Source organism: Heterocephalus glaber, unplaced genomic scaffold (genome assembly GCF_053883595.1).
Source record: "Heterocephalus glaber isolate CG9 unplaced genomic scaffold, H.glaber_assembly_v1.0 deba00001465, whole genome shotgun sequence".
NCBI lineage: Eukaryota > Metazoa > Chordata > Mammalia > Rodentia > Bathyergidae > Heterocephalus > Heterocephalus glaber.
In genome coordinates this window covers 30,456,586-30,466,547 of record NW_028258312.1, presented here as the reverse complement: position 1 = coordinate 30,466,547, position 9,962 = coordinate 30,456,586, and the positions used below count along the sequence as shown (strand labels likewise).

Below are 9,962 nucleotides of genomic sequence, written 5' to 3'. Positions count from 1 at the left end.
TTATAGCAGCACAATCCCTAATAGCTAAATCTTGGAAGTAGCCTATAGGTCCATCGACAGATGAATGGATAAAGGAAATGTGATATTTACACACGATGGAGTACTATTCTGTGGTGAAGAAGGATAAACTTGAGTCATCTGTAGGAAAATGGATGCACCTTGAGGCCATAGTGTTAAGTGAAATAAATAAGACACACAGCTTTGATACCATATGGTTTATTTTATATGAGAAACCCAAAATATAAGTGAAGAGCAGAGTGAAAGACAGATTCTAGGAGAGGGAAATGAACCTCCGATGTGCTGTCTCTTCGCAGTCTCCCTTCGTGGTCTATCGCCTCTCCACTGCGCGAGCACGTCACATCCACTTTTGCATGCGCATGCGCTCTCTTCCCTCTGGCCTCTGACCTGCTGCCCTCTGGTTGAGATGATGACCTCCTCTCTAAGAGAACCAAGCCAGCCCTGGGTGGATGTCTTCGGGGGGCTGCAGCGCGCCCTCTGCTGGAACATCTCCCACGTCATGAGAAGACCCCCTCCCTCGGCCTCTCCAGGCTGAGCTCCAAGAGTGCCTAAGTTCCACCCGCGCGCTCAGCACCGAGGCAGCGTCCAGCCCAGTGGTAAAGTTTTGTGCCTTTCTCTAAATCTGTTTATGGAAACCGATTTCTATTTTTTTTTTCTTTAGCACATGTGTGCAGTACGTGATGATCACATACTTCAGGGGGAGTTGGGTTTGAGGTCTGAAGAGCTCTAAGGATTTTAAGCAGAGGAATGTCATGATTGGATTTACTATTTAGAAAACTCACCAGGAACCGGAAGCTGGAGGACGGAGCTCAGAGGACCCAGGCGAGCATCTGCAGGGAGGACCCCAGCTAAGCGCAGCAAGGACTGGCAAAGAAAGGGTCGTTGATGCTCTGCAGATGAGGAGATGCAAACTGGGGCTGCCGTGCGTCCATTCAGGATGGTCAAAGGCTGTTAGCTTCTTGCAAGATTTATGTTCAACACCTAGAATTTACATAGGCAAAGAAGGTTTACTGCACATGTTGCATGTATGCACTACTTAAGTGCAAATTATTGCATGTGCTAGAAACAAATAAATTTGGCAGAATGCATCTTTTCAATAATAATGGAAGCTGTTGAGGAAATCGACATTGAAACTCTTCATGTTATAAGGTATAAAGAGCTTCTTACAGTTCCTCCTCCAAGACACATAAAGTCCAAAGAAGCAACAACAAAAATTAAAACAAACAAGGAATACTTCAAAGTTCTGACTTAGATCCCTAGGACCTTGACCGGAAAAGCCTCTAGATCTCACACTACTTGTTTCTGTCTTGGATTCGATTCCCTGAATGTAGAGTCTAAGGTGACTTTAGGCACAGGGTATTAGGGACCGACTCTGGGAATGGAAACCAAAGAAAGGAGTTGAGCACAGGCAGGCCCGGCAGAGCCTCTGCCCACGTGGCAGAAGTCGGGAGCAAGCGGTGTCCCTGGCGTCCAGTGTCTATGGCCACAATGGCCTGGTCCTTCTACTGGATGACAAGTGAGCTGCCCGCCTCCCCCAGAAAGCATGGTGCTTCTTGGCAGCCGAGGCAGCCCCCAGGGATGTGGACACCCCCACAGTGGAGTCCATGCTTTCTCTTGGACGGGGTCTCTGTGTCTCCCACATCTGTGCACTCCTGCTTGAATGGAGCCCCAAGATAGCAGCAGGCTGTATTCCTGGTCTTGGTAGAACTATATCTAGATCACTCCAGCCAGATGGCTATACCTCCTATACTTAGAAACGCTATTTTAGAGTTTTAAATTCATGAAAATTGTGTTGAGAAAAGGATACAAAATCAAGTTTAAAATCATTTACTAATAATAAGATACCAGTAGGCATGGAAGAAAGAAAAGCAGAAAAAATGAATATTGACATGAGAATATTGTTCTTCTACTTTTCTGTATATCTAGTGGAAATCACTGAATTAACCAAACATACAAAGCATTCAGGTAGTTCACAGAATTCAAAGGAACATTAGAATATGATACAGAATATTCCTGAGCTACAGGAAAATCAATGGCTTCCCTTCTTCACCCAGACAGCTACAGCCTCACCTGAGAGACTTTCCCTAAGACGTTTACATTTTCTTTGTTTTAATCACTAATCATTGGACAGTAGTCCTAACTGTAATGTCAGAATTATGACATATGATCCAGGATGGTGGGAGAGATCATTTTTAAAATTAACAGAATGACTAAAGAAGGAAGTCAGATTTTAGAACATTGATCTTCTGATGCAATGTGAAGGCAGAGGGAAGCAGAAAATAGTGAAAATCTTTAATTGTGGTTCTTGAAACTTGGTACTATGGACTGAATTGACAAAATCCTCATCCCTCACATTTTATCTTGATGGCTAAAACTCACTGATTTAGATCCCATAAATCTGCAATGCTGTAGGAACACCGTTGTGGTGTGTCTGGCTGAGAGAACATTTTACAGTGTTTTTCTCTCTGAAAATGACAGTCGGATAAGTATTATGAAGAAGCAGCCTGCTGATTCTGAAGGATACCTCCAAATTCTGGGTCCAGCAATTATTTCCATAATGTCAAGGGTGTTCACGATCCATTTTGATGGATTAATACTGATTCGTCTTTTTAAACTGACCAACCTATTCTTGGCAAACTTCATGATTACAATATGCAAATTATTTGGAAAATAATAAAATACCATTCAGCTTTTAAAAACTGAATTTTCAGTACTTTGAAGGAAGTTTTCTGTTGTCATTTCACCCCAGGAGATTTATCACAGCCCGCATTGTAACCCCTTTGCCCAGCCTGACTAGCGGAGTTCGGCATTCCTGCGTGTGGGACACAGTGTGCCAGAGAGCTGCAGTCCAGCTACACCCGGGAAAATCAGATTAGTGCAAGACTACAGCAGTGAGCAAAGAGTGGAGGGAGGGGACAAGGAAGCTGGGGAATGGATAAGTGATGATACCCAAACTAAATATAAATCCACACCTCCACCTTAAGGGTGGCCAGACCAGATTTCCAGAAACGCCTGGATCTTGGAGTAGATTTGTCCCACGCTGCATCACGTGGCCAGGAAAACATTGTGCTTGGAAGTTGCCATCTTAGTAATTCTGTCAGAGTCCAACACAGCAAGTGCAGCGTTTTGATTTTCCACAGTGCATGTGTTCAAGGAATAATCACATTCGATACCCAGAACACCTTAGCTTGGAACTGTGCCTTGAGGACTGCGACAGGGAGACCCTTCGCCTCTCCACCTGTCAGGTTGAGCCTGGCTCACACTGCACGCGGGGAGCCGGAGCCTCCTGCCACCGTCCCCGGAGCCAGACGCCTCCAGGGCCACCTTAGCCAGAAACCGGCTTCTGGGAGGTACCAACTTCCGCTCATTGTTTTCTTCCCAAACAGTTTCTCCTCTTTGCAAGGTGGATTGGCTGAGTCCCTGTCACACACTGGCACGCCTGGGAAGTGCTTCAGAGAGGCCTAAATTGCACTTTGGGGAATTCTTCACACAGAGAAAAAGCTTTCTTTTTGTAATTTTTCTTTTTGTTAGTGCATGTTTGCAGCACACAGTGATTACACTCCTCGTGGGGAGCTGGTGTGTGTACATAACACACCTTCATTCTTTTCACGTCTGCTTCCTCCTCTCCCTCTCCCACCTCTTGGCCTCCTTCACTTCTGCAGAAGATCTTCCTCCCTGTTTTCTAGTATTTCTCTCCTACCTTGCTCTTTGTTTATGCTTTGGGGTTCTCATATAAGAGAAACCATGTGATATTTAAGTCATGTGTCTGCTTTCTTTCCCTTACCATTACAGTCTCAAGGTGCATCCATTTTCCTACAAATGACTCAAATTTGTCCTTTGAAAAAGCAGAGTAGTGCTCCGTTGTGCATTAAAAACCACATCTTCTTTATCCACTCATCTCTTGATGGACATGTTCGAAACATGCTAAGCAACAGCTATAACACCCTGGGCCCCTACTTGTTAAAGTGAAACACAACCAAATACAGATGCGGAGCTCCAGGCCTGAGCAGGAAGTCAGGGGCAGTGGGTCTCCCAGTCAAGGGACGGGGGGGACACCTAGAGAAGAGTCCTTGGAGTGCTCCTTCTGACATCTTTCCTGTGTCTGTCTGTCCCTGATAGCAGGAAGTCCCTGCCCAGGGACCTTCTCTAAGCACTGACCCTCAGCTACTGCCTGGGGCAGGCTGCCAGGAGGACAGCTCAGCTCCACGGGCACAGCCCTGCAGGACAGTCTGGAAATGAAACTGACACGCGGTGGACAAAGAAGAGGGCTGCAGGCCTGGTCCCCATGCCCATGCTAATTATTAGGTGGAAAGCAGTGTTATAATGGAGTTATGAAACAACTAAATAAAAATAGAATACCTGACAGAGGGCTCCTTTACATGACGTTTTTACACGAGAATAAACAATGTGTTCTTTGTAGAGCCCAGAACAGGGAGGGGGAGCGGTTTTCTGTAAACTGCAGACTCTTGTAACAACACTACTGCTTCCATTTGTTGACATCTTGATTTATAAAAACCAGAACAAGTTCAGTTTCAATAATTCTTTTTATTCAAGCAACAAACACCAGAGAAGGAGGAAAGAGATTGATGCCCCCCTCCTCAAAATGGCATATGCAAAAGCTTTACAATTCTCTTTGTTCAACTCTGGGTCAGATCTCATGAAAAAGCAACTGAGATTCCTTCTGTTCCCCTTCTTGCATGGGAACGCGGAGGCCTGGGTTCCTAATGAGCACGGAGAAGGCTCCTTCCACCGAATTTTTTCTTTGAACAATGAAATGACCTGGTCCCGGCAGCCCTTCTCAGTCTTGTTTCTCTGCTTGTGCATCTTCCTCCTCAACCACACGAAAGGGTGTCTAATTAATTTGCTGCTGAAAAATTCACCCAGATGTGTAGAATTGGTGTCTTGGGCTCCACCAGCCAAGTAGAACCTGAAGCAGAAGGGTGTGGAGCACAGGGTTCTGTGACTGTTTTGACATGGACTCATGGTGGATAACGGGTCAGACCGAAATGCATCAAACCTGGGAAATGCCAACCAGTGGCTCACAGTGGATTCCAATCACTACCTCTCATCTTATAACAAACTTGGAAATTCTTCCTTTAAAAAGAAAGATAATAGGAAGATCACAAAGGCTCAAAAAATTGAGCCGGGGCAATTTGACAACCTAGCAAGACTCTGTCTCAAAATTTAAAAATGATAAAAATGACAGAGGATATAGCTCACTGTGAAGCCCTGGGTTCAACCTCCAGCAGGATAAGTAAATAAATAAATGCAGTGTTATATAAATAAAGCAACTCAGAAAGAGTCCCAAGGAAGCCATACTTGTTCGTAGAGTATCATTCTCTTCAGGTCAAATGATAGAACTTAAATAAAAATAAATAAAAAGAATACCCAAAGTACAGGGTCTGGCAAGGAAAACCAACTAGATGATTTAAAGAAAATGTCTCTAAATCAGATGCTAATTTGTTATCTACAGAGAAGCGGCCTTCCCCAGTAGCCCTAACCCTAAATTCACTGCCTGCCATCAGCGTGACTTGTACCATAAAGTGACAATTATTTTCTTATTGCTCTTTTCTGGACAGCATGTCCACTTTTGCTACAAGTTCCATTTTTAAACAAATAAAGTAAGGAATTAAACTGGGTTGCTGGTTCAGGGCTAACACACCAGACCCTTCCTGATCAAGGACGTATTAGTGGAAGAGCCAGTCCCCCTTTTCCAAATCATTTTCCAGTCCAAGGAAGGTGCATGGTGCTCACAGAAGCTGGGAGGTGCTTGGTAGATGAGCTTGGCTTCACAAGGGATGGAAGCAGCTCCAAGTGGCTGTCGTCTGGTGACCCGGGAACGCGTTCAGCCCTTCACAGTAGACAGCGCAGCAGTGTGGGGACAGTGATTTCCTGCTCTTCCTGCTCTATTTTCTTGCTCACCCGTGGGACAAAACATTTGTAGTGTCCTTCTAGGCGTGGTCAACAGAGGCCCGCCCTCTGTTCTGCCCACCAGGATGGCAGGTGACAGCCGGTAATGTTGGACCCCAAGTTGCCCAAAAAAGGAGCCTAGAACTGCCTCTGACTCCATTATTTCAAAGCCTCTCACGTAGCACTGGAAGCAGAAATCTGACAAGGATGTCTCTTGTCCTGATGACCCAGGCTAGTGAATGTTGGGGTTCTAGTTCCCTCCCTTCTGCCTGACCCTTATCACTGCTTTGCTCCTGTATTAGAGAGAAGATCTAGAAAGAAAACAAAACTGAAATTAAAATTCATGAATTGTGCTTTACATTGAGGAAAATATAGTGGACCCTTGACTTACGAATTCAGTTCCTTCCCGAGAACTGGGTGTAACTCGGTTTGGTCAGTTGAAGGCTCATGCTCCTCTACACAGCCTTCAGAGTCCCTCTCCTGTACACAGGCAGCTCTCAGTGTCCTTGGTGAGACCTTGGCCCAGGATTTCTCAGTTGACCCCCCAGGAAAGGACGTTGTCATGTTCCTTCCAGAACTCTGTAAGGGTTACATCTGTATCTGAGACCATCTGGGAGCACAAGTTGCCAGCACTCAGGCCATAACTCAAGAGTTTGGTCGTGAGTTAAAACTAAAATTCCAGTCAAACCTAAGATGTTCGTATGTCAGGCCAGTTGTACTTTGAATGTCCACTGTAGTTTATGTTGACATGTTTTGCAAAAAAAAAAAAAAGGATATAAAATTTATCTGAGTTTGTGTCCTTATTCTTATTTCAAAACCAAGAAATAGTATAGTACTTTTATATAAACTTAGTAAGAAAAGCCTTACTGTTTCCTAAGGGCACTCACTTAATGACCTCATTTTATCTTCCTAAAATTCCTGTGAGACACATTGAGCAGTGGTGCTTATTTTTATTTTAACATCATCACTAACCATCCCATTTTATAGATGAAAAAACTGAGGACAAAAATAATTGAATATTGCTCAGGAATCTCTAGCAGGCAGTCATAAAGTTGAGATGAGAGAGATACTAGCTTTTCTTTCATTTTCTAAATTAAATTTATTTTTGACTGAAAACTGTACGTATTCATGGGGTGGTGTGCAGTGTGTCAGTACGTGTACACATTGGGCATTGTTTAAGTCAGGTCGAACATACTGGGCTCCTCAAATGCTTATCATTTCTTTATGGTGAAAACTTTCAAAATCCTTTCATGTGGCCTTTTGAAGTGTAAGCACATTGTTGTTATGTGCAGTTGCCATACTGTATAGTAGTACTCTGCAACCTTTTGCTCCTATCAACTTAGTACCCAGTGATTATTGGGACCATGGATCAATGGCACCACTGATGCTTGGGACCTATGGTCCCAAATATTTTCCACTTGGTCCTCTGCCTTTGCTCTTTGACAGAGTTATAAGTTGGGCTCTGGCAGTGTGATTGTAGAACTTTGAACAAATCATTCCCTTGAAATAATAGTGTCTGTGTTTCGTAGATCCCTGTGTCTGACCCAAGAACTTATGCCTGGTCTCTGAGAGTTAAGTATGCTACCTTGAAATGAAATATGGCTCATAGGACACTATTCCCTTACCAAAGAAACACTGCACATTGTATAACCCTCTCCGAGAGATGTAACATACGTTTGCATCTTAAAGCCTTTAAGAAATTCCACGAGAAGGAGAATGACTTCAAGCTGTTCCATCAAGAATTTGTGAATCTTCTTTGGCTTTGAAACCCCTTTATGGAGAGAAAAGAATAACACTCCAAACTAGAGCTCCCTAAAACACATTTTTCCACTTCTTACTACAGAAAAATGTGTGGAGCTGCACAGTTGGGAGCCTCCTTCCTGACCTGAGATTGGGAGCTGCCAGGATGGAAGGTGGATACTGGTGACCGGCCCTGGGATGTCAGCAGGGCCTAAGGTTGGCCAAAGGGCCAGGGGGCCAAGGGGACATAGAAGGCAGAGCCAGGCATTGAAAGATAAGGAAGAGAACAACGAAGATAGGGAGATGCCTAGGAATGGAGATGAGGATAGGAGGGTAGGCTCAGGGCACATGAATGGGGACAGCAGTGAGAGAGAAGCAGCTTGCAGACTTGTCCTCCTTCCTCGCTCTTCCTCCTCCTCCAGTCCTGCTGCTGCAGACACTCAAGGATAGGAATGAGGGGAGGGGCTGCAAGACAAGGAGGGACCCGTCCAAGCAAGAATGGTGTCTGTGGAAGGAAGGGACAGAGAGGACAGGCATGGAACACAGGATATCTGGTGCTAGTAATAGTTTCCGGCTCTTCTCTGAAAAAGATGGAAGCCAGGGGCTGCTGGTATAGCCTGTGTCCTCCAGCAGTTGGGTGACCATACAGTTTATCAAAGGGAACACTTTTGAACAAAAAGGACATTATTAATAACTATGTGAGAACAACAGATATAAACTAGGAACATCTCAGACACACCGAGATATGTCACAACCTTGTCCAAGACTGACTGATATTTATTATGGATCGCACTTTAGATGAGTTAAAACAAAACATCTTCATGGTCCCACCCAATAAACATGCATTATACACGGTGACATGAAAAGCACCCTGCTCGGCTTTGGGGGTGCAAAGATGAACCCACATATTGTGCCCCGAGGGAACCTCTGGTCAGTATGATGCGTTGGGTACTGACCAAGGGATTATCGCAAGCACTCCTAAGATGGTGAAGACCAAGATGCTGAGGAAGTTCTGAAGCAGGGAGGCTTGGAGATTTGATGATGATTGAAGTAGAGGGGCAGACTGATAATTAACAGATGTGGCACACAGGGAAGGAAAGACAGAGTTTACGGGGCACAGAACACAAAGCGGGGGAGGAAGACATTTGGGAAACCAATGATCCAGCTTGGCAAAACCCGGTGTTCATGAGGAGGAGCAGTGGGAGATGAAGTTGGATGGGAAGGCGGGGCCAAGCTTGTGTGGGGCCACGAATGCAGCTGTAAATCAAGGGTAGAGCCCATGGGGACGTAATCAAAACCTTTGATTATGTAGTAGCAGTCTGTGACAGCCACCAAACCCAAAGTCCCTTTCATACAGCTATGCAGAGCTGCAGAAGTATTGGGGCCCACTCTGCATTTTCACACGGCTGAACCCAGAAAAACGAGAGTCTGCAAACATCAGAGACAGACATAAACATCAAGCCTCTTATCAGATCTAAATTAGGCAGTCATATTAACTTTCTATCGCTGCTCTAAAACCCTGCCACAGGTTCAGTGGCCTGAAAGAACACAAATTCTCGAGACCTGGACTATCCTTTGCCAAGTGACACGTGTGCAGGTTCCCGAGATTAGCCCTGGACATCTTTGGGGCACGGGGGCTGTTATGCTGTCTACCATGGAGATTCAGCAGCCAGATCTTTCCATGATGTTTTCTTTCCCACACCCCTGGCCCAGGCCTTGGCTCTTGACCTCACCCATTATTCCTCAAAGCACTTCTAATACTCAGTGTTGTGGACAGCAGAATTTTACTGAAGATCTGTGAATCGTGAGCAGTGATCATGTTCGAGTGTGGAGAAGGACTTAAATTCAAACGTAATCCCTCTTTGCTTTAAAGTTTTTGGTCACAGGGAGTTCTTTTTAGCTGCTTTCCCCTTTGGCCTGCCTACTTTCCCATCTCCAGTGATATATTTTTCCTCTTCTCTTTTCTCCAAGCTCTGAGCCTTCCAAAATTCCTCCCTCCTAATCCTCACTGGAAATGGAAGTCCCTGACACTTTATTACTTACCGGCAATCTGACCTTTTTGTCTCAACCTTCCCTGTCCAGGATACATCCTGGGTCTTCCCTTCCATGACCAGAAAGACCCATCAGCATCTCGTAAGGCAAATTCTCTGTCTGCAGTCCAGTTTAGTACTTTTTAATAGTTAATTTTCTTCTCCCTTCATGCTATCAGAGAAGGCTTTATTGCCCATTTTAGAAAGTGCTTTCCTTTCTATTACAGTGGGTAACATTCCTCAGCTCAGCCCACTGCCTCGACA

The 9,962-nt window shown here is 44.9% G+C and overlaps 1 long non-coding RNA gene across 1 annotated transcript in view; it reads right to left on the bottom strand.

Annotated features, from left to right (window-relative positions):
- Positions 1-633: 633 nt before the first annotated feature.
- Positions 634-9,962, bottom strand: part of LOC147826626 (uncharacterized) — a 33,165-nt gene continuing 23,836 nt past the window's right edge. The window contains exon 4 of the long non-coding RNA XR_015439010.1: positions 634-999. This is a non-coding gene — a long non-coding RNA (uncharacterized LOC147826626). The remainder of the gene's footprint in view (positions 1,000-9,962) is intronic.